General features: G+C 38.3%; 1 protein-coding gene across 2 annotated transcripts in view; it reads left to right on the forward strand.

Moving 5' to 3' along the window:
- Window positions 1-25,801, forward strand: part of LOC149226216 (accelerated cell death 11-like) — a 221,342-nt gene that overhangs the window by 127,745 nt on the left and 67,796 nt on the right. The window lies entirely within an intron of this gene.

Consider the following 25,801-nt stretch of genomic DNA (forward strand, 5'->3'; position numbering starts at 1 on the left):
CGACAGGAAGAGATCAAGAGGTTAACCAAGACTGGGAGTAGTGGTAAGGGAGTTCGAGTCAGGAAAGAGGAGGAGGAGGATGCGGCTCTAGCATCTGCAGGACAACAAGGGAAGAGGAAGAAGAAGGACATCTCCAAGGTCAAGTGCTTCAATTGTGGGGAGCTGGGACATTACACATATCAGTGCCCCATGAAGAAAAACAAGGGAGAAGCTTTTGACTCAAAGGAAGCTCTAGCTAAGGTGGAGAAGGATGTCGACAATGATGATGATTGTGCCATGAGTACTCATACACCTCTAGAAAAGAGGTGGGGAGACATTGAGTTGTAGTCAGGAGGACTACATACCGGGCGCAGGATCCTTGAGGTGCCCAAACTCTTGGATCACATCCCGTTATGAGAGCCCTTAAGGATAGTAGCATGATGACATGTGTCGGGTGGAGCAAAGTGTGGTGGAGCAGCAAGGCAGAGCTAGAGTGCAGAAGTTTGTAGCAGCACAACAGAGGTTGCAGCAGTGCGAGAGGCACAAAGGTGTTTGCAGCAGTGCAATGGGAGCAGAGGGAGCATAGGGTTGCAGCAAAGGCAGCTTCAACATCAGGAGGCTTCCAGACTGATTAGGATGTCAGTTTTTGGGTGAAGTCAGTTACTTACTTCTCGGTAACTGAGTTGCAGTGCAGCAATTAGCAGTGGCAGTGCTAGGGGCAACATATTGAGAGGGAGCTGTAGTACAGATGTAGCAGTGATAGTGTCATGGGCAACAGTACAGGGAGCAACAATGCAGTGAATGTGAAGCAACAGGCCAAGCATTAGCACAGGTACCGATGCGGAGGATCAATGTGATGTTTCTATTGTGAAGCATTACTAGAGCACATTCCTTGCTAAGAGGGAGTGTTGATTTTTGGTAGCATCGAATGTGCTCTAGCCATGAAAATTGGTGAAGAGGCTAAGGCGCATGAGACCCCCAAGACCCATAAATCATTTGGAGAAATTCCACCTGGATGGAGAGATATTAAAATAATTAATATTTTTAATGGGGTTCCTAAGTCTAAACCTAGGAAAATTAAAATATTAATGTGTATTAATATAATATGGGTGAGAAAGTTCTAAATAATGAGGATCAAGCCAGATCTAATCTTAGCTGTTGATTAGGGACTTAATCTTGACTGTTGAATCGTCAACAAGAAAAGTATAAGGGGTGGCTTGAGAGTCAGTTGGAGATACACGAAATTGATCAGTCAATTCGATTTTATGGGGCAGGGTTTGCTGAGAAATCGAGTTAGTGATCTGTTGCAGCAAGGAGTAGTTCGGCAAGAGGGCGGGAATACATATCAGAGAGGCAGAGAAAGTGCCAAAGAGACGATGCAGAGCCCAGAAAGGTTGATGCAGAGGCAACAAGGGTTGGCGTAGAGGCTGAGGAGGCCAACGCAAAGGACGCAGGGGCTGACGCAGAAGCCGTAGAGGCTGACGCGGGCAACACAGAGGGATGCAAAGTTGACGTTGGGCTGAAGAGACTGTGCTGAGGAATTTTCGTGGGGCAGACAGAGAGCTGGTTAGTTGACATAAAGCCATAGAGGCTGACACAGTCCTTAGAGAGTGACGCAGTACCAGAAGATAGCTTGGAGCAGCTTTCGCTGTCCAGCTAGGGAACAATCGAAGTTGTTATGGGACCAACCATTCAGTTGCTGATTAGTCGGAATATCTGTCTCCGAAGAGAGGTACTACTGTCGAGGACAATCTCTGAAGGGTGAGCCATTTCTAGCACCCTAGTTGTATTCAAAAAACTGCATAATAATAAAACCCTCATATCTGCTACACTGATTTTCCTGCATTGGGTTTTTCCGGGGATGATTGTCCAAAAATAATGGTGTCCCTTGTGTTGTCTCAGTTTATTTCAGTTGTTGATCTGTATATTTGTGAAGGCTTCTATTGTGTTTATTTCAATGTTTATATGATTAAATAACTTGTTAATGTAAAGAACAAGTAGGAGATGATAAACCAAAAATAACAGTAAGGGATTTCTGATGTGTTAGATTCAGAAATTTTCACAAGCTCTTCTGCTTATGATCTGTGCTCTGATACCATGTGAATAATCGGTGACCTGATTCCTATTGCAACAAAATGATGGTATTTCTCCTATTTGTTAAATTCCTTTAAACAAATTACTTGCAGTTTTCTACAACAAATATCGAAATACATACATTGTAGGCTAAACAAAATAAATACTGCGAAAACTAAATACTCAACTGGAGAGAAATAAACACGCACACATTTACACAGTTGTTTTTGGACAATGTTCCCGGAAAAACCCAACTTGGGAAAATCGATGCAGCAACTGAGGGTTTTATTATCAGTGTTCCACGGAGACTCGCCCCTCTAAGGGTCTAGTTTCCTAGCTCGCCCGCGCTCCGAGGACTTGGGGATGAGAAGGGGTCGTTTCCCCATGCTCCCAAAAAACAGGGTACGTAGGGGGACGTTCCAGGGGGTCGTTTCCTTGTCTTGAGGAGTCGTTTCCGAAAAGGGGGATGAGAGGGGTTGAGGGGGGGACAAGGGGGGTAGTGGGGGATGAGGGGGTACGAGGGGCCCGAATTTTTCAAAAAACTTTTGTTTATAACTAAAATTAAGTTAAATTTTAATATAACTAAAATTTAACATTTGGCAGCTATACTATTACGTAGGGTTTCATTTATGGTTTTTTTATAAACTTAGTTCATGATGCCGCCCTCACACCATTCGCTCCTCACTCCTCCCCGTCGAGCAGCACTTTCACTCCTCCCGTCGAGCAGCATTCCTCCCCGTCGAGCAGCAATCCACCGTCCGTTGAGCAACACTCCTCCCCGTCGAGCAGCAGTCCACCGTCCGTCGCCATTCAGGTCCGCTTGCAAGTTGCTGCCAGCTGGTCGCCATTCCGCTGGACCCTGGAGCTTGGAACACAAGCAAGGCAAGCCACCAGTGCTGCAACTACAGAAGCAAGGAAACACCTGAACGATGAACTTGCTTGAACGTTGTCCAGTGTCACGTGCCTGAACGCTGAACATTGGAGCACGCTGAAGTTTTGAACGCTAACTGCTGCCAATCCGGTAAGTACCCATGCTGTTGTTTGTCAATTTTTTCCATTTTTTTTTTGTAATTCTCAGTCCTGTAGTTGCGTTTTTTTTTTTTTAAACTTGACTCTGTTTCTAAAAAAAATTAGAAACTTGACTGTCTTTTTCATTTATTTTTTGTAAATTTTAATCTTTTTTTTTTTAATTTTTTAGATCCATGTTTTGAGTCTTGACTGTGTTTTAATTTTTTAGGCTGCATTTTTTAATTTTTTTTTTTAAGTTTTTAAATTTTTAAATTTTTAATTTTTTTGATTGTGTTTTAAAAAAAAATTGAAACTTGACTGTTTTTTTCAATTTTTTTTGTAAATTTTAATTTTTAAATTTTTTTTAGAACTTTGACCGTGTATTAATTTTAATTTTTTTCTTGTAAATTAAAAAAATAAAAATTCAGTATTCAATGTGTGTGTTGTAGTTACTAGCCTGTGTATTAGTCAACCTGTGTAATGTTTTTTATTTTTTTATTTTCATTACAGGCTGCAACCTACATTTTGATTTGTCATTCAACTTACAAAGTTACCACTTACAACTTACAACTATGAGTTAGAGTCAGACTTCTTTTGGGAACAATGAGAACATTGACAACAGCTACAGTGGTAGTGAGCCACAAGATGCACAAGAAGAAGTTGAAAGCGGTCACAAGGGGGAAAGATACCAGAATAGGCATGGTGTAGATTCTGGAGGCCCAACAAGAGAGCTGGAAAAATTTGCAAAGGGGACATTTAATCCTCTAAAACCTCTTCTAATCTATGCAACCAGACTGTCGATAAATAATCCAAAAGTTGGTGGTGGTTTACGTGATTGGGTCTGCAATATTTATCAGCATCACTTTGTTGGCATCTATACTAGGGTGAAGCAACACATTTTGGCTATTACAGGTAAAGGAGTCAGTATGTGTCCCTCAAAGAACCTGAATTCAACTCAAAGAGAGAAACTTTGGAGGCTAGAAAGGGCACCATTGGAAAATGATTGTTTTCTAGCAGACATGTTGATCCATCCACAAATATTCCTCCATCTAGTGCTTCATCAAAAAAGACAAAGGTTTCTACTGGTGCATCTCGTTCTTGTGCAATGGGTGGTACAGTGTCTGGGATGTACAACATTCTAGATCGAGATGACACAGATGATGCAATTAGCAAATTTCTTTTTGCCAATGGAATTCTCTTCCATGTTGTTCGTTCTCCTTATTACAAGGAAATGGTCCAAGCAATTGCAAAAATAGGGCCTTCATATGTACCACCAGGAGAACATAAACTACGAACAACAATTTTAGATAGACAAGTGTCCAAAATTAATGTGCAGAAAGAGAGAATGAGACAAACATGGTTGAGGTTTGGTTGCTCTATTGTTATGGATGGATGGACTGACATCCGAAAATGCTCACTAATCAACATCATAGTCACATCTTCAGAAGGTCCATTCTTTCTTAAAGCTGTTAACTGTTCTGGAAAGTGCAAGGATGTATCTTTCCAATTTGAGTTTCTTCGAGAAGCTACAAAGGATGTTGGGCCTGATAGTGTGGTGCAGGTTGTGACAGATGCAACAACAGTTTGTAGATCAGCTGGGTTATTGATTCAAAATAGGTATCAACATATTTTTTGGACTCTTTGTTGTGTGCATGCACTCAATAATGCACTGAAGGACATTGGCAAGATTAAGTGGATATCGGACTTGGTGACAACGACAAGAGATGTGCAGATGTTTATCTGCAACCACCACACCTCCTTGGCTATGTAGAAGGCTCACACGAGGAAGAAATTCCTCAAGCCCACTGATACTAGATATGCTAGCTACTTTCTCTTATTGGAGAGGATGATAGAGGTACAAGCACCTCTACAATCCTTGGTTGTGAGTTCAGAGTGGGGAAGGTGGTCAGAACCAAAGACAGACACGGGGAAGAAGGTCAGGCTTCAGGTGTTGGACAATGATTGGTGGGCAGATTGTTCTTATTTGGTGTCATTCTTGGGTTCTATTGTGGAGGTCATTTGTTACACTGATTCAGTTGCTCCTAGTCTTGGAGAAATCTATGAGACCTTTGATAGCATGTTGGGTTGTGTGAAGGTAGCCATTCAATGGAGGGAGCCTTCATTAGAGTTCTATACTTCCCAGATTTGACCCATCATTCAACGTAGGTGGGATCGCATGAACACACCTTTGCACATGGCAGCATGTGCATTAAACCCAAAATGGTATGTTGAGAGACCTGGGAGGGTGCCTCCTATTGATGATCCAGAGGTAAAGAATGGCTTCCTAGATGTAATTGCAAAGATGTACAGTGAGGAGGAGGGGTCAAGATTTTGAAGACAGTTTGTTCAGTTTGCATCTCTTAGTGGCCCCTTCAACACACTTGGTGCTCGGGCAGATTGCATAGATCTAGCCCAAGATGACCTGATTGGTTGGTGGAGGATGCATGGGGATGGTGCTCCAGAGCTCAAAGACCTAGCTATGCGTTTGTTGTCTCAGATTGCTAGTTCCTCTGCAGCAAAGAGGAATTGGTCCACATATAGCTTCATCCACTCTATCAAGAGGAACAAGCTTACCTCTAAAAGAGCGGAGAAGTTAGTTGCTGTGCACAATGCCCTACGTCTTGAGCATAGGAAGACACCTGAGTATTTGAAGGAACTAGCAACATAATGGGATGTTGATCCAGAGGATGATGCACAGGTAGATATGGAGGAGAGACTTGATGAGAGACAAATGGGGTTGGTTGGTGTGCCATTTAGCATGTTTGAGAATGCTAGTGATTCAGATTCAGAAGGTGATATGGACCATATGGTTGATCCCGATTTATTCATGTAGTAGCTGGATGCAGAGACTAGTGGGGCATTACCTTGAGGTTTGAGCAAAATTATGCTCGTTTATCTTTTGATATGTTGATGTTATTATGTTATTCTGACTCTATAAAATTTTGACTCTTGATGTATGATGTATCAGACTTGACTTTTATAATTTTATGTCAATATTCACTGTTCAGTATTCAATGTTCATAGTAGCAAGTGGAACATCAATATGGTTTAAACTTTAATCATAATGTATGATGTATGATTATAAATTAGAATTTTAAATTTATTACTATATGATATTAGATAATGATATTCATATCAATGATCATGCTTTGCAACATTTCAATTCAAACCCAATTGTCATAGTGGACTCAATTTATAAATTATATTTTATCTTTATAAGTTTTTAAGACCCTGACGTCCCCCCAAGTTTCCTAAAAATTGGTGGGGAGCTTTTGCATAGGCCGCTCCCTCGCCCCTTTGTCCCAGAACCTTGGTGGAACATTGTTTATTATTATGCAACAGTTTCTGAGTACAAATCGTTAGATGCCCAAACTAGCAATCTGATACAGAGAATAAATTGGCAAAGTGTTAGTGACAAAAATCTCACACTGTTACTGGCAATCCGGCACTGATCAAGCCCTGGAAGGCTAGCCCCACGCTGCCTTTGCGCAACCTCTGTAGATTTGCGTCACAATCTTCGGGCTCTGCGTCACCTCCTCCTCTGATCTTCTGATGTCTGGAAATTCGACCCTTTGGCCCTCCGGTCTCACACCCCGACTTCTGGCACTAGATCTCGACTCTCCCAGTTGAATTTCGAACTCCCTCTGTAGCTCTGCGTTGCCTCTGCGTGGCACTGTGTTGCCTCTCTGAACCTCTCTACGCCTTCTCTCCGTTGCACTCTCTGAATCTGGAAAATTCTCCTTCGAACTACTATCCCTGCCCCTCACTGCAAGAAGATCACTTTATCTCTTTTCGATAACTCAGCACTGCTATTCTTGAGAATTTCAATCTCTTGATCTCTCTCACTTGATATGTTCTCCAAGTGCCCATCAAGCTCCTTATAATCTCTCGTTGGAGCACCAACGACCAAGATTAAAACATAATCAAAGGCTAAGATTAACTGGGAGTTGATCCTCGTCTTCTTCTAGAAGATTCACACTAGATTTAATTAATACCCTTTAATTAACCAGATTTCCTAAGTTTAGACTTAGGGAACCATTTAAAAAAGTTAGTTATTTTAATTAAATCATCTCTTGGTGGAATTTTCCCAAACGATTTCTGGGTATTGGAGAGTGCATGTGTCTTAGCCTCTCTGCAAAATCTCGAGGCTAGAGCACATCCGATGCTATAGAAATCAACAGTGATGTGGTTAGGAGGAATCTCCAGAGCTTGTGTTAGCACGATCATAAGTGCAGGATTACTCCATTGGTGGGCCCAGAGGGTTTTAGAAGGGTTTTATGGGTCTGATTGGGATAGCTTACCATATTTCATCATTAAGATAAATTCTACAGAGTTTTCTCTTGGTTCCGTTGCATTCCGACGATTTCGGTAAAACGATGTTGTTAATGGCATATTGTAATTAATTACGCTTAAGGTGTTGCTTTGGGTTGATTACTTGGAGAACACCTTAGTGTAAGAGCTCGTTGGAATCGGGGCAAAAAGATCTACAAGAAAAGATGATGAAAAGGGTCTTTGGGTGGTCAGTGTGACCACAAAGGCGAATTAAGCATTTTCCGGCATTAAAAGTGACTTTAATTAGTTTATAAAAGCCACTTTATTAAATAAAGAAGAGAAAAGTGTTTTTGATATTTAATTGCGAGGGAAAAAATATAAAAGGTGGCAAAAAGAGTCAAGTGAGTTATAGAAAGGTAAATGAGGGGGTCTTTCCTCATTCATTCACTTGCATTTTGAGAAAAAGAGCTCTTGGAGAGTTTTTGAAGAGAAACGTAGGGTTTGGGAAACCTTGGCCGCAATAGTTAGTTTCAGTGTTGAAACTATACACTCTCACTGGTTCAAGGAGTGGAGTCGCTCAAATTTCACCATCAGGATTCAAGGAGAAAAATATTTCCAGGAGATTTTGAGGTAAAGAGGTTTTATCAATCTATTTTACTCACTGATATTGCGCTTCCTATATATCCTTTTACAGGTGGGAATCTCGAGCCAAATCTGGAGCCAAACTCACTGTTGAAGAGAGGACGAGTCACTCTCTCTCATTTTTCTGGTTGAATCCATTATAATTAATGTTGAATCTGAAGGAGAAAGAAGGGACGAGTTCTGGAATCCTGTAGCACGAGTTTCATTTCCAGTCAAGCCAGAGTTCATCCTCAGATTGTGGGTCAATTTTAGAAGCAGAGCAGAGGTCGAAATCAGTGCCAAACTTGTTTCTGGGTGTGTATACATGTGGTGGTCAAGTTTTGGGTGTAGAGGAGCAGATTTCCTTGACAAAACAAAGCCGTGAGCCTCCTATGTTGGCTGGACGTGTTATATCTGAAAGTCATTCTTGTTGGGCCGAGTTTAAGAAACTATTGTTGTCTGGATTCCCATAGAGGTGAAGTTCAGGTTATAATCCTAACTGCTGGTCATATCAATCAACTATAGGAGCTGAAGGCTGAGTTCTCGTAAAGAAAGGAGGCATATCTGTTCATTGTATCTCCATATCAGTTGATAAGGGAAGTCCTGTAGCATATTTCAGTCATCTCAGAGTGCTAAATATGAGTAATAAAAAGGGCCAAAGTCTCACCTCTGTGCTGGTCTGTATTTCAAAGCCAAATCTTGAATTGGAGCCTCATTACAAGCTGCATGACCAGGTTCCACGATTCCTGTAACTCTCTGCACTTCTTTATGTTTATATAAGTGTATGGTTTCTCTTGTTCAAAAAATATTCTCATTATAAATTGTACTAGGATTGAGAAATACATTTTCTAAGTTTTGAATCAAATTGGTTCAGCTGTTTGAAGTTCCTTTCATTGCTACAATGGTAACTGTACATTTCTTTTAAAACCAACCACCAAATCTACACCTACAATAGGTATCACTCAAACTGTTTGACAAAATCATTTCTTGAAGATAACTACCGCAAACTCATAAATTTAAAGGGTATATTTGAGAAATCTCCAAAGGGAATTTTGCAGAATGTGTTAATAGTTTCCAGGATCCATGTTTATTTCCACAATCAAGGTACTATTGTACAATGCAAACTTTATATTGTCATGTAAGCATGTATTTACACCAAGTTTCAAATTATATTAGAAGCCTATGGAGATCTTATTGTTCCCAAATTTTAAATGCTTAAGTCTTGTTACCACTCTTTTTAGCAGGGTTGTTGAAGATTTGTACAACTTGCTAAGTCAGCACACACAGGACAAAGGCCCACTGTTACCTTGGCCGAAGTCCTCACTCTTTAAGCTCAATTCCTACCAAAATGGCTGCCAACCAATACAAGACCAGTGCCTTATAATAGGGTCTAATGGCTAGAGTGGAGGAGTTTATGTTGCTGTCTTGTTGTTTATTGTGTAAAATCTGTGTAAAAATAAGTTAAACTAGCAAAAAATACACTATCTAACAAGATATAGCAGGTGAATAGTCAAATTTAGTATACAGAAAATATACAAACCAAAAAAGAAATTATTTTTGTGATTAAGTACTTCTTTAGGATAGTTGTGCAAATTAACTTGGCCTATTTTAACATGTCTATAATTTCTGCAAAATATGCAGTAAATAGTAAGATAACCCTTTGGAAAATCACCCAAAAGTGTTAAACACTACCAGGTCATGAATATGCGGGTGGAATGGTTAGACTGTAGAATATTGGTCGATTTAGACCACTTCTAAACGTTTAGACCTACAATAAATTGAATTTCCAACAAGCTAGAAATTCACTTTATGAGGTTTTGGGGTAAAAACTCCTTGGGTACACAAACCAGAGAACTATTTTAGTTAATAATAAAACTTTTAGGGGTTGAAATAAATAAATCTAAGTTATAGATTTAAGGTATAAACTATTAAAACAAATACAAGTTAAAACAAGGTGAATTAAGACACTTGGAAAAAATAGTGCCTTGTTGAGTGAAAATTCGACAAAAATTTGCATGCTACAACAATGTTTTACTGCAGATCTACAAAAATACACTAAATACACCAAAAGATATGGAAAATAAACTCAAAAAAACAGATGTATTTTTCTTTGGTGTAGATATAAAAATTGTGCTATTTTACCCAAGGATTACTAGCTATAAAAGATAGAAAATGTACAAGTTAGTAAAAAAATAAAAAACTGAAAAAGATTGTTGGAATTGTTTAAATGAAATAGTTGAGAGGAGAGGCTTAAGTTTTTCTCTTACTGATTTGTAGAGTTGTGATTACAACCCTTTCTTTGTCAACTTTCCCTTTGAGACTAGGAGTGTGGAGTTCAGGGTGAAACTATCCCACTCTCTTAGTCTTGAACTACCTACAAGAAAATCGACCTTACTAGGAGGGTCTTTCCATTCGAGATGCCCTATCTACTATGACAATAATAGTATCAATAGTCCAGAATCCAGTTGCAGATTCCCCCTAGAGGGCTTGTCCAACACTTAGAATGTATTTTCACACTAGCTAAGGGTTTGGTGAAGGCTTGGGCCTTGTCTCCCTTTTCATGTGATCGTCTATTCCTCAATGGATTGCTATAGTATCCTTGTGAAGATAGAAATGTACCTGCAAAATAGTTCTAAAGCACAATATTATAGGCAAAAGTTAAGAAGAAATAATATAGAATAATCAACTCAATACACAAGTATTTGCAAATTGGTTTCTTTATTGTATGGCATCAAATGATCTGACAGACAAGAACCTCAAATGAGAGGAGCTAGCAATTTGTAACTTTCTTTGCTAATGGCTAGTTTCCTCCTTCCGTTAAAATAACATTTTCTTGACTTGTCTGCTGGAATTATGATTATACTGAGAGGTGTGGGGGGTGTGAATACTAAATAGTATAATGGCCATTTTTAACAAATATAAAATAATTCAAACCACTTAACACATCAATAACATAAGCAACACATGAGAACACCAAATGTATGTGGAAACCCTTAAAGGGAGAAAGCAACAAAATTTATTTGTCTAAATATTCTTGTAGTCACCAACCTACTTTTACATCAATTTACTAGCACCAACTAGAAGGGGACAACCATCTTCTGATTTACAGACACCAACTTGAAGGAGACACCTATCCCCTGATTTAAAGGCACCAACTTGAAGGAGAGACACCAATCTCCTGATTTACAAGCACCAACTTGAAGGAGACATCTATTCCCTGAATTATAGGCACCAACATAAAGGAGACACCTATTCCCTGATTTGTAATGATTCTGTATTTTGTTCTGCTTTGTTCACAACTGTTGTACACTACTCTTTTCTTCATAATTGTAAATACCGTTTTCTGCTCTGTACTATACGACTCTACACACAATACTGCACATTGCTCTTTCCTCTGTACTTCACAATTTTGCACAACACTGATTCTGATCTTCACACCTCTAGACACTTCTCTCTGCTCTATACTTCACAATTCTGCACGCAACACTTTGTTCATTATAGGACTGATAAACTACATGGATTAAACATTGCTTCTCTCACTTGTTGCAACACTTGTTAACACTTTAGCACTCCACCTCAATCTATTCACCTAAAATATCAGCTCTTTACTCAAACATGGATGATTCTCACCTTGATCACCTCAAATCACATAATTTTGTATATCAGACAACATTACTGACTTGGATCTTCTTCGCATGCCACAAACTTCATTGACCATTTTGACACTCTCTTTGGGCAGATTCCCTATGCAAACTACACATCTTCTTTGAACTTAATACTCTACTCCACAGGATTCAAATTGCACATTTTTTATTCTCTGCATTCGATCTTCTTTCTATGTCACCATGCCACACACAATTCACTCAACAACCATTAACTCATAAATAAAAGGTGAGCATATAAAACCAGTGGCTTCAATATTGCTTCAAAATAAATAATGCTTGCTCTAGAAATAAAATGCTTCAAAGTGAAACACAAATAACCATGTCAATCAAATAGATGTTAGAAAAATATGATATCACTTGCAAGATTTAAAATTACTCTCAAGGAAATGCTTTCAAAGTATAACCATTCAAAATTCTAAAGCATGTAAAAAAACAATATAAAATAACTTGCAAATGAAACAAGCTAAAACTTCACTTGCAAAATGAAAGATATGGTACTTTCCTAATGAGATTTTACAAAATAATCAGTTCAAGGCATTTTCATCATGACAAGCATATAAATAAATAACAAGTAAAATAGCTTGAAAATGTAAAGCTAATTAATATGAAATGCACGTAACTAAGGTTAGATGCAATTATTTTGGTTAATTTTAAGCTAAATGCCTACTCTAGGTGAGAGATCTTCCTCTCGAATTCTTGTCAAAGGGTAAAAATTGGGGTGACTGTAATAAAGAGGGACCGAGGACACAATGGTGTTGTTAACGATACCCTTCCTCTCAGTTTTACGAGCCGACGTGTCTTGGTTCCTACAAAGGGACAAGCCACCTCCATAATTGTAGGGTCACACACTCTTTACCTTACTTCATACCAGTTGGAAGAATTTTCCATGAAAGTCTTTTCCCTATGATGTCTATCAACCAAGCTTATGCTTGGAGGTTAATTGAGTTAAAATGCAAATTATGCTAAAAATGCCTAAATGGAATGCAATTAAGTTTTCCCAAGAGATATTTGCAATGATTCAAATAATGGGAACGAGATAGTGGTCAAAGTAAATTGCAAATGTAACTTCAATTGGAAAAGGAAATTAGCTTGAAAATGAATTAAAGTGATGCAAGTAAGTGTATTGATGCCTTGCAAAAGAAAATTGCCTCAAGTAAATGGAAGTGCTCACAATGATATAACTTCAAAATTGTTCAAAACACAAACATAAGTTTCATAAGTAAATAAAATTTGCATGTTTGCTCCAAGTAAATGACATGCCAATGAACAATAAACTTGAGCATGATTTAAATGATATGGAGCCAAGACTACAATATTTGCATGTAAAGTATGCTTGGAAAATATGTGAGCAAAATAACAAATGAGCTTATACGGAGGCATTTGTATAAAAAAAACAATTACTAAGCAACTAAATTAAATTTGCCATATAACTCCAAATACTTGCATGTAAGAAATGGGTTGCTCTAAAACAAAATATCAACTTGTACTTCAAAGCAAGAATGAAATGCAAAGCATCAAGTGTAACTTGTAGCAAAATTTAACTTAGAAATTGAAATGCGATGGTGAGGCTGTGTTAATTTTAAAGCATTCAAAATAAGCTAAAAAGGAAAGTTAGAACAAATGAAAAATTAGTTCACTGACACAAAATCCTCCTTCTAAAATAGGAGAAAGGATGCCTTGGGTAAAACCCAAACTCCCACAAGAAAAATAGATATTTTATTATGATATTACAATGGAGTTAAAGCCTCTTAGAAGGCTGTCCAACGATGAAGGGAAATAGTACAAGATTTGGAACTAGAAATAGCTATAATGTCCCTCCAATAATAGCAATTTCAAGGGCCAATGAAGACTTGCTAAAATCCGAAAATTACAATCTCTACGAAGGCCCACAACCTATGTTTATTTGCAGCTCCTTCTAGTATCCATGATCTCCTTGAAATAAATCTTGGATGCTTGAAAGGTCCTACAAGAAAACTACTTAGAGTTCAAGAGTCTTTTCTCAAGGCATTTGTGTCAAAACTCCAACTATGAGCTGCAAAACCAAGACAAAATTAGTGTAATAGAGCATGTGAGTATGATAGAAAATAATAAACAAAACCAAATCAAGTGATGAGAGTGAACCCCATAAATTTCCGAGTTTAGGAAATGCTCTTAATTAGCTAAATATATCAATGAAAACACAATTTTTTAAAAAGATTGAAATCATGAAGTAATTGCTTGTATACAAGCTATGTCAAAGAAAATCCCTGCAAGATAACCACATCGTAAGGTAAACTATAGAATTCAAAGAACCAATGAGACCTCCTTGGAGAATGTGTCAAGAGTGGGTTGGTTTTTTCAAAGACTTCCTCTCACGCTTGATATTTGATCCAAAAATATTTTCCTCTACAAAACTTCAATCCACATTAGTCCCATATAGATTTAGCAAATGCAATGATAAGAAAACTCTAGAAATTTATTGGAAAATAGCTAGAGACTTCTACACCTAGAGCATACTCCTAAATCAATTGCGAATGCAAGATAGCTTTACATTAACAAATCTGCAAAATCATACGGAAATAATATAAATCAAAGCATGAGCAAAGGAAATTATACCAATCCAATCATTATACTCCAGTGGAACAACACTCATGAATGAACCCTAAAGTATTTTATTGCAACTGAGAACAATTGTACATAAGAACAAAGCTTTCCCAAACACAATAACTTGTAAAAAATGAATACATAGTGAGAGCCCATGGTTCTATTATATAGAAGTTTGGGAGCCAATCTCAAGGCAATTGATGACAATCCCAAGACAAATGGGTGACGATTCCAATGCCTATACATGCAAATTCGAATTTCCCAAGTGGCCATTCGATTTCCTCTAGAGAGGCCCACGCAATCCTTGAGAACTCATTTGAGTGAGAGAGAGACATGTGGTTGTGTGAAGTGGAGTGGTAGGAGACCACTCTCCACTTCATCTCAAACGAACTTAATCAAATCTCCACCAAATACTCAACCCAACTTGGAACTCGAGCTATCTTCCACAATTTATGCGATTTGTCTTTGGGAACTCGTGGCCCTTCTCTAAGAAATTCGATTTGCCTTTTTGTCCCATGTTTCTCCTTGATTCTTGGTCCATGGTGGAGTACACAACACTATTTAACTCCTTGATAATTTTCCACCTTATTTCCACATCATTTAGCACGTGTGGATATTTATTTTCTCCAATTTATTTAATTGCTGCGCTAATTTATTGCCACATTTTCCACAAAATTTAGGAAAAGTGGGTTTTGAGGGTCTATAACTTAATTTTTATTCCTCAAAGTGTGTCATAGTAGAAAGTTGAGGGTGAGGTGTAATTTGGAGCACACATACCCCATACAACTTCTCTAGATATCACTTATTACATACTACGTTCAGATTTTATTCCAATTTTTGCGCTGCGAGAAATTTAAATCTTTTAAAAATGACCCATAGACCTAATCAAATTCCACGAAATTTTATGAGTGATCTAGTATGGTAATATACAATGACTCTAGACACTAGGACTCACCTAAAGCTTCGCCTTCAATCCGTACTTCGGCTTTGGGGTTATGCTTGGAGGAAAAAATTCAGTTAATTATTAAGTCCCTATAAGGATATAATAATTAAGCAAGTGTAAAAAACCTCCTAGAGTAAACTCACTTGATGACAAGGTCCCAAGTTATGCAGGCCTGTTACATGACTCAAATCATCGTACTAGCATCACTTTACATTATCCCCGCAGGGTTTGTGGAATTTGAGTACAACAAAAAAAGATAAGAAGAAAAAGTAGAGTTAAAAAACTTTGATGATATAGTGAACTTTGTGGTACAAGAAGCCTTTGATACATCCTTGGCCATGGAGTCTTCAAAAAATCTTTAGGTGCCACTCAAGTGGTCAACAACACCAATTATGGAGCATGGAAGAAAGGGATGGATCACATCCTTGCAAAACACACTATTGGAATTTGTTAAGGAAAGGTGAAAGGATCTGCAGATGATGGAGGGAAAGAAAAATATAAGGAGACAAACATAATGGCTATGAATTTAATGGTAGATGGAGTAAAAGACAACATAATCCCCTATATATCCAATATAGACATTGCAAAAGGGGTGTATGAAACTCTCTCCAAACTATTCACTATCAAGAACATGGACAAATTGCTAGTCTCAAGAATGAACTAAGAACAATGAAGATGACAAAAGATGATACTGTATCTTCATATTTTGTGAGGATCTCCCAAATAAGAGATTAGTTCTAAGCTATTGATGAGATCATTCCAGACAAAGAACTTGTGATTGTTGCTCTACTAGGTCTACCAAAATCATGGAGCTCCTTTGCATCAGGCATTAGCAGTTGGAAAGAAAATCGATACTTTGAAGAAATGTGGAACGCGTGCAGTCAAGAAGAAGTTCACATCTCATTAGCAAATAGTAGGTAGGAAGAAGATGAGGAGAACACTTCAAATGCTTATTCTGCTCACTACAAGAAGGGAGAAAATAAGAAGTTTAAAGGGCCAAAGAAGAAGATTGACCTATCTAAAGTAGAATGTTATCATTGTCATAAGACGGGACATTATAAGAATCAATGTCCAGAAAATCCTAGGAACCAAAATAAGAAAAGAGAAAGGGAACATGCAACAGTTGTTGATGAAGCCCCACCCAAGAAGAATAAGGCCTAAGAATCTGAAGTCAAAGACTTATACTATTATGTCTTTCCTTGCATATCATTTTAGATCACTGTTTTAAGTTTTGTAAAATTTTTCTTTTATGTTTTGATCTAATATGTCTTGTTAGAAGGTTTTTGACTTATTTTGATAAGTTGTGGGTATCTCTCAGAAAGATTGGATTAAGAGGGAGCCTTCACCATTTTACCAAAAGATAAGTATATTGTTCTTTGTTTCCTCTTTCATGTTTTTTTTCCTCCACACACCTAGATTTATTTGTATTACATACTCATAATCCTTTCTTTGTATTTTCCTTAGAAGGAAAGCTTGTAAGAATACATAAGGATTATGTAGGAAACTTCAAAGAAATACCTGTATCATAAAAGTGAGCTTGTTGCTAAAGAAACTCTACAAGGTTTGTTAAAGAACAACTTAAGGTATGTCTTAGATTACAAAATTTCTTGCAAGATTTTCTTCATACAAAAGGGTATGATCATTCTCATTTAAAATTTGCCTTATATTACTAACTCTCTTCTGTCTAGGGTTTTGAATCATAAAGATTCTTGTTAGGGCGATTAATCTTTAGATTGAATCTACCCTTGTCATATTATCTCTTGTTGACTTGGTGAAACCCTAACCTTTAGGGTTCACTATAAAACCCTAGCCTTTCGATGCTTAGGATATGCTAATAATGAAACCCTAATCTTCTTAGGCTTTATTGATAAAGTTTAGATCTCTTGTTGAAATCCTACTCTCTTAATGTTTAGGGTTTTGGTAATATTATGGTAAAACCCTAGCCTTGTAGGGTTTGTTGTTAATGTCTAGAGACCCTAGTTTTCTTAGGGTTTGGTAAATTAGGGTTTATGACGAACCCTTGTAATAAGTCATGGATCTCTTAAACCCTAGCTTAGTCAAAATTTTGTATATCTAATTTTGGAGTTTTATGTTTGTATCTAGGGTTGACGATAAAACCCTAGTATGAGAATGATATAAGTTTCTAGATGAAATGCTAGTATGCTAACTTAATTGTTGATATTCATGATTTAGTTTTTGGAGCCTCAGGTTTATAACAAAACCCTAGTAGAGATTGATATTCTAGGGCCTGATAATGAAACCCTACAAATGTAATGTTTTCGATTTGATTTAGTTTTAATGATACAATCTAGGGTTTGTGACGAAACCCTAGTAAATGTTGTTGCAAGAAGTCTAATGGATGAAACTCTTGATTGATTATTAAACCTAACTAGCTTTAGGTCTTGAATGTCTAAAATTTGATTTATTATGCTACTATTATAAATAAAGTTGTCTTCATGCTCTTGTACATGCATATTTGTGTTTGGTTATACTTGTTATTGAAGGTTTGCAGGTACATAGTCTTCAAGTTGATGAAGATTCTTACCTCATATTTGATGATAATTTGATGATAATGTTGAGCATGATGGAAAGAGGGAGCTATGAGGACGTCGATGACATTAAAAGTTCAATAAATGATCTTGTTGCCATATGAAGAAATGATGAAGTTTTGGAAGGTCTAAATTCTCCGATGAATTGTTGATACAAAAAGGAAGAGCCTATGTGACTGGAAGAATAAGATAGTTGATTAGATAAAGGAAAGTGTATATCTCCCTAGTTGAGAGGGAGCTTGAAAATAAATGAACAACTTGATGAAAAGGCCATGAGGATGTTTGAAATAAGAGAATGGCTGAAGCAACACTGATGGTTATTCATGATTGATAAAGTTGTTTTTGGAAGAATTGTTGAGGCTGAGTTTGGTGCTGCTAGAAAATTTAAAGAAGTAAAGCTTCCGACTAGATGTGTTTGATATGATGATGACCTAAGCAACATCAATATATTTGAAGATCCCAAAGGTTTGTGTTAACTTGTATATATATTTGAAAGTTTATTGCTAATTGGGATTGTGATTGTACAGGTTAATCTCTCCATAAAAGGATTTAACATTTTGAAGCATGCTGGAACTGATGGACATATCTAATTTAGATTAATAGGGAGAGATGAAGCTTCTTGGAGCGACAAGATGCTTGGGAGGACATCTAGCCGACTTGTGATGATGTCTAAATCCCGAAGTAGGGAGGGTGGCGTTGGTCTTGGAGCTGCAACCTTGGATACACACCTATATCCTTGGGTTGGTGTTAGAGCTAAAGCCTATGGTATCTAGAGTGGCTAAAGCTTGGAACAAGCCTTAGTCCCACCCGATAGGTACCTTGATCAAGTATCTAATCTGTAGCACTACGTGTGTTGTGACTCTTCATAGAGCACATCATTTTGAGATCTTCCATGTACCTATATATATATGTAATTATGAATACCTCCATATTTAAGAGGGAGTGTTGAAGAATGTAACTAGTGTCAGTCTTCATAATTGTATTTGAGTCAAGATGTAATATATTTATCAAAAAAAAGAAAAATAAATTTTATTATGAAAGAAAAATATTTATTAGCATGATTTTATGCTTTATTATTTCATTTCTAGGTCAAATCCTCCTCCGTGAAGTCAGCCTCAAGGAAGATGGTTCAGCCTAATTGGGAGCCAAAATCCACTATATAATGGCATCAACTTGACCTCATTTGGAGAACAAGACAAACAAGTTTGATTTGCAGTAGGTGGAGAAGGAAAAGGAGAGCGAAATACCTAAAGAGAAGGAGAAAACCCTAGCAAAGAAGAAGATGCTAAGCAAAATGAAGTTGAATTTCTCTCTCTTCTGCCACATGTGCAAGTTTCTGGGTTGTTGCTGGAGGGCCGAAATTTTAGATCTGCAGTAGGGCCAAAATTTGGAAGCTGGGGGTCAAAATTCTATGTTGTCGATGGTTGACAAGAAGAGATTGCTGAAGTTTGCACAATCATCTTGGAAGGCTGACTTGGTGGAGTGAGGGAGGTCTTTTGATCTAGTCAAAGGCCTTGGTTTGTCTCAATTTGATTTGAATCTACTAGTGGAAGAGTTTGACTGGGTTTTCCCCTTCATAGGGGTTTTAGCCCTAGCTGAGTGCCTACTTCTGGTGTCATTGATATTCATGCTTTTGATTTGATGATTGCTTGATGAGTAGAAGATAAAGAACATAAAGAAAGCTAATAAGAATATAAGAATATCACAAGTAATTGTCAACATAAGAAAATCTTTCTACCTTTCTGATTTTCTAACACAAATGATGTGACTTGGATCCCCTTTAGTGGCTAACACCATGGGACGCCTAGAAACCATAGACCAAAACCATGGGCTTAAGCAATTTGGCATTGCAAACGCAAATACCAAGTGAGCAATGGATATTTGGATCACCGAGATGCTAACTTTTCATAATTGCTCAGCCCTAAGGGCTAAATGGTCGAGCAGTTGTGATGACATGTTGTGAATAGGTACTAACCATTATTGAATACCAATTATTAGATTTGCTTTCCTTCTATGCCAAGAGGACACTATGGTTATATCCTGATAGACATAGCCCTCAGAGTCAGGCCCTTTACTCCTTTGTCACTGTTACCGCTCAATTTAGCAGGGTTCCTAGTAGGGGTTTCTAAGGGACTACTACTAGATCAAATGGCAATAATGGGACAAGGACCCACTGTCACCTCAGTCGATGTCCCCTGCTTTTTATGTACTTTCACCAATGGGAGGAGTCTTAGTATGGTGGAAATCACTAGAATAATGAGGTCAATAACAATGCACAATGTGATTCCGAAAACCCATTCAAAGGAAAAGCTCAGATAATAGGTTGCTTGTTTTAGAAGCAAAAGAAGGGCTCTCTAAGAAAGGCTTGAGGGAAGGATGACCTCGGGCTTAGGAATATTAAAAAATGATGAATGCCTAAGATCAAAACATTCAAAATCCTCACTTGTGATTGATGTGTTTATACTAACGTTCAAATTGAGGCAAGGATGGCTCATTCAATGTAAAGATTCAATTAAAGTGTGAGCTTTGGGAGAAGTTAGGGTGACTTTCCATGAAAAACCCCTTGAGAGAAATACTATAAGAGACTAAGGGTTGAGAGATATACCATGGTAAAGGCTCATCCAATGATCACCTATAGTTAAGAGAAAAGGTTTTGAATGATGAACTACAAAGTGTAAACCTTCAAGAAATCACCAAGTCAAAGCAACTTCAAGGGTTCCCTCTTGGTGTGATAGCTAGGGCATTGATTTATTCGAAATTCCACTGTCGGAATTCGTTCAAAATTGGAATATGCCTAGAGGAGACATAAATGAAGAAACATGTTTGGACAAAATCCTAAAATTTCTCCTCTCTATAATTTCGCACCAAGCCCTAGAAAATCTCCTTATCCTTAGGGGACGAAGAAAAGAGGAAGAAAAGAGGTGAGAGAATGATATTTTGTTACGTTTATGTGATCACCAAGGATCTAGGACTAGTGGCTAGCTATTGGGATCATTGGAGTGAAAATGATAAAGATTTGGGAACTTTGCTCTTCAAGGAGGCCTAAAGAAGCAACTTCACTACTGATGGATGCAACTACACGACAACTTTAGACTTTTATATTTCGATATGCAAAATTTGATGGAGTTTCAAGGTAAAAGGTGCACAACCTACCCCTAGGAAAATTCGTTCTCCTTGCCAAGATGAATAACATATGCAATGGGCCAAGATTACAAATGTTTCATAAATTCACATTAAATTTTAGGGCACAAGCTAAATCAAAGCATAACGTTCCATACATTAGACACAAATTATCAAGAAATTCTCATAAAAAAAAGCACTTACATGGCGAGAGAGTATATCCATCCATTACATTTTCAAAATAGAAGCGCAAAGAGAGATAACGAAAATATTCCACCCATCAAAATGCATTTAGTCATCCAAATCATTCTTCAAATTGCAGGTCTGAAATCTTTAGAAATATATATACCAAATCCAAGTGATGATGAGGAATGAAATGTTAAAGTTTCTAAGTTTACTTAGTTAGAAACCCTCCATGCACTTTATCTGATTTATTCCTACCTACTTGTTATTTTCCTTAACAAGTTATTTACAATGGAAGTACTGAAAATAAACACTAGTGCATGCTCAACATATTTCAGATCAACAACTAAAAGAAACAAAAACAAACACACCATATGACACCATTATTTTTGGACTAATGTCCCCTGAAAAACCCAATGTGGGAAAACCGGTGTAGCTAGCTGAGGGTTTTCTTATTAAGGAATATCAGAGGACAATCTGGGTGCCGAAACTGGCCTACCCAACAGAGAATTTCCTTGGCAGTAATACCTCTCAGTTTCTGACAAATCTCCTGGCTGAAACCCCAGATAATCCTTCCAACAACTACTCAACACAATTTTGCCCTAGAAACCTCAGCGTTAGCCTCTCTCTGGACTGCGTTAGCTCCTCTCTGTCCCACGCTGGCCCTGCCTCACCCTAGATGGGTCTGCGTCAACCCTTTGGCCCTTTGCGCAGCTCCCGACTGCGTTTGTGTGGCCCTGCGTGAGCCTTGGCTGGCTCTGTGCCGCTCTCCTTGGCTACTATGCTGCTCTCCCGACACTATCTTTGCCTCTGTCTCTCTGTACTCAAATGCCCCTCAGCTACATCTCCCTATCACTAATTCTATCTCTCTTAGCAAACCCCGCTCTCGAGAATAGAATCATTGATCACTCTGGTGTACTTCTCCAAGTGACCCTCAAGCCTCTTCTTATACTTTTCTTGTTGACATCTCAACGGCCGAGATTAAGTCCCTAATCAACAACTAAGATTAGATCTGGCTTGATCCATGTCTTTTGGACCATTCTAACAAAGAATCATATTAATACACATTAATATTTTATTTTCCCTAAGTTTAGACTTAGGGACTCCATTAAAAATATTAATTATTTTAATATCTCCTAATCTGTTTAGAATTTGCCCAAACCCTTTTTGGGTATTGGAAATCTCATGTGCCCCAACCTCTCACCAAATTTCGTGGCTAGAGCACATCCGATGCTACCCCAAATCAACATGAAATGAACCTCTCATCAATTTATATGATCCTCTAAGGGATTCAATTTGCCTAATTAGGCCTAATGGTGCCCCTAATAATAAAATAATGTACAAATAACAACCCTTTGGTGACAAGCCCACCAAATAGCTCCATAATATGAAAAATAAGCCTCTCAAGAGGGCTGAAATGGTAATACAATAGCTAGGAGGGCCATTGAAAGGCCAAGTGAAGTCCCTCATGTGCTAAAATGAGTAGAAGGGCTCCAAAAATAGTGATGAAGGGGTTGGCCCCTTAATCTCCAAGCAAATGACTTGTGGTGCTCCCTAGTTGGTTTTGGGGGCATAAAAACATCCTCATTGGTCTCCAAACGAATCGAACAAGCATGTATCCCATCTGCAAGGGCTAGAAAAATGATACAAGCCCTCCCTTTGTCTCCCATGGTGAGACAAAACCCCATTTGGGCCCTGGATCAACTACCAAGTGTGTGGTGCAAGTGTGTAGCCGATTGGGCAAGGTGGTCTAGGTGCATCATCGTCAAACAAGTGGAACACGAACAAGCAATGAATGATACTGAAGGATCCCATGGCATGACAACCTGCTCTCTACTATAATGGAAGCCCATGGCTCTCAACGCACACCCTACAAAAGCCATTAAGACCCTTTGAAGGGCTTGGATCCCGTATAGGGAGACCGAACCCCAAGATGAAGACCCACCTGCAATCCTGTATAAGATCCAATGCGTCTCCTCACCTTCCAATACAACAATTCTTTAGTGCAATTGAGCAAATGAGCTTAGAAATCATGGAACCAAGTGGGCATTTCATAGTGGCATGCCCTTCCAAAATGGGCTTTAGAGTGTACAGGTGTCTCCAAGTTCAAGAAAGAGGTTAATCGTGGACCCTATTAGGTGCTTTCAACCTCTAAGGGAGTGACAGGTCCATGGTACGTCTGTCATATGGCTGGTGTCATGCGAAATAATGATGGGACAGAGTGGGGCATTAGGGGAAGGCTCCGAGCCACATGCCATGGTATAAGGGTAGCTATGATGAGGGAAGCCTACACTTGGTTGCATAGATGTAGGAGGGAGCAGTCGTGGCACATGAGTTTCCCCGACCTTTGTTTTTCCACCCTTCTTCATATGCCTTTTTCCTTTTTATTGATTTTTCTTTTATAACTGCTCGAGGCTCCAGGGGATGAGAGCATGATGCGAATGATAGGGGGTAGAGCTAGGGGCCGTAGGAACCAGGGTGATAGCCATAATGATAGGGGGTAGAGCTCATGTTGGCTTTTTCTCACGTGCAAAATTTGTATCTCTAGGCCATCTTTTTGCATTTTGTGGTACATTTCCTGTTGATAGTGGCCAAATTATGGTTTTTAGTTTCTTTTTAGCTACATCAACCTTCGGGGCATCGTTCCAGGCCCAACCTAAAGTGTGGACAAGGGGGGGGGGGGTGCGCTAACACATTGTGGACCCAATGGACAAATGTGTACTTGGATGGGAAACATATGAAAAGGGGCTATAATGAGTGGAGTGGAGTGATGTATATGTTATCGGGAAGTGGGACAACACAACCAAAATCAAGATTTCCCATGTAGTGGCACTCCTAAAGCTAGTAACCAATAAAGGAGATCCCACGAGACAAGGGTACAAGGTTAACCACCACGTTGGACAGAGGAGACGAGTACAAATCAAGTCCATTCTTTCTGCTGAATGCCGCCACTAATCCATGCCCAGAAGTGTCCATGATAAGTAAGCCAAAATACCCAACTACATAATGAAAGGCATACCTTTGAGGTTGGAAGGACCACCTTCAAATATACAATCATAACAGATGGGCGAGGGAGCACAATGGTTGGCTCACGTGGCGGAGATGGTGGCACATCGAGCTATTTGATGGCTGCAAGGGGCTATTGGTTGTCGGCTAAGGACCATTTAGGAGAAATTTTTTCCCCTATGGATATCACCCATAGGTGTTGGGTAACAATGACCACGTGTTGTGGCCTCAACCTTCATACCAGAATGCCACATACTGGAGGCTCGTGCATTGTTATCTAGTTGAAAATGTAACTAGTCTTGGTCTTCATAATGTATTTCAAATCTATTATTAATGTACTTATTATGTTCATTTATTCCATTCATTATTATTATTTTATTTTTAGTCAAAACATGTTCTTGATGCTTATAGGGTTTATTGAGTCAAATTTTTTTTTTTTATTAGTCAAAGAATTGAAATTGAGTCAAAGTCCCATTTGGAGTCTTTTTAAGTAAAAGAAAAAATATTTTATGAGTCAAAAAGTTTATTTGTAATCCACAAGTCCAAGTTGACCCTACCTGGACAAGTTGTCCTAAAAGAGGCAACTATTCGACATCCTAGACAACTATAAATACAAGACACTTCGACCTCATTCACTCACTAAACTCACTCATCGATTTTTGTGCCAAATACAAGAAGAAAGATAACGAAGTCAAAAGAGAGAGAAGAGAGTCGAAGGAGAGAAAATTTAGATATTTAGCTTATTTCTGTTCACACGTGTGAAGGTTCTTGGGCAACTTTGCGAAATTACAAGTTCGAAAATTGCAGGTCTGAAATTCGTTGATCTGACCAAATTTGACATGGTTTGACTAACCTTGACTTTGACTTGGTTGGAGGAGATTTGAAGGAGGGCTGAATTGGGTCTTTGTGGCAGTCTTAATCTTGGTCTTGGTCTTGGGTCTTGGATATCTCACTTTGATCTGATTCTATAAGAAGAGTATTTTTGGGTTTTCCCCCTTGTGGGGTTTTGCCCTGGCTTGGAGCCTAATTTTTGGTGTTCTTTGTCTCTTTGTGATCTTTATGTTTTTGGTAATTGCTTGATGAAGAGAACATAATATTAATAAGAAGCCAACAAATATTCACAAGTAATTATCAAGTTAAGAGAAATCATCATTATCTACTTGCTTTTGGTTTCTCAACATGGTATCAAAGCTAAGGTGAAGTTAAAGATCACTTCTTGTTGGCACTCTTGTTTAAAGATATTCTTATAAGCAATTATCTTCTCTCTCCCTGTCCAATAGCAAGATACATGAAGGAAGGTCTCAAGACTCTTAGGAGTCTCCTTGAATCCATTAAAGGATGCATCATCAAGTTCATCTCTAAGCTATCTAAGGAAGTCATGGATGGAAGTCTTTATTCTGCTCTTACAATTTCATTTGAAGATGATAACACATGGGTAATTGATAGTGGAGCTTCAAGGCATATGACAGGGGAACGTGGTCAACTCAAAACCCTATCAATGGTAAACTCTTCTCACTCAGTTGAACTTGGAGACAAGAATAGCTACTCGGTCAAAGGAATTTGATATACCTCCTTAGAGCTGGAATCCAGTGGGAATATTCATCTCAACAACGTTCTCTATGTTCCAAGTTTGAAAAAGGATTTGCTTTCTATTTCTTTCTTAGAAGATAAAGGAGATAGGGTAACATTTATTGATGGCAAGGTTATTGCTTGGGAAAAGGGATCTAGTATAGAAAATTCAAGAACTAATGAGATTCGTGATGGGAGGTTGTATAGACTTCTAACTCCTCCTCCTCAAG

Source organism: Pinus tabuliformis, chromosome J (assembly GCF_031772625.1).
Source record: "Pinus tabuliformis cultivar Carrire ecotype Pingquan chromosome J, CPIR1, whole genome shotgun sequence".
Lineage (NCBI taxonomy): Eukaryota > Viridiplantae > Streptophyta > Pinopsida > Pinales > Pinaceae > Pinus > Pinus tabuliformis.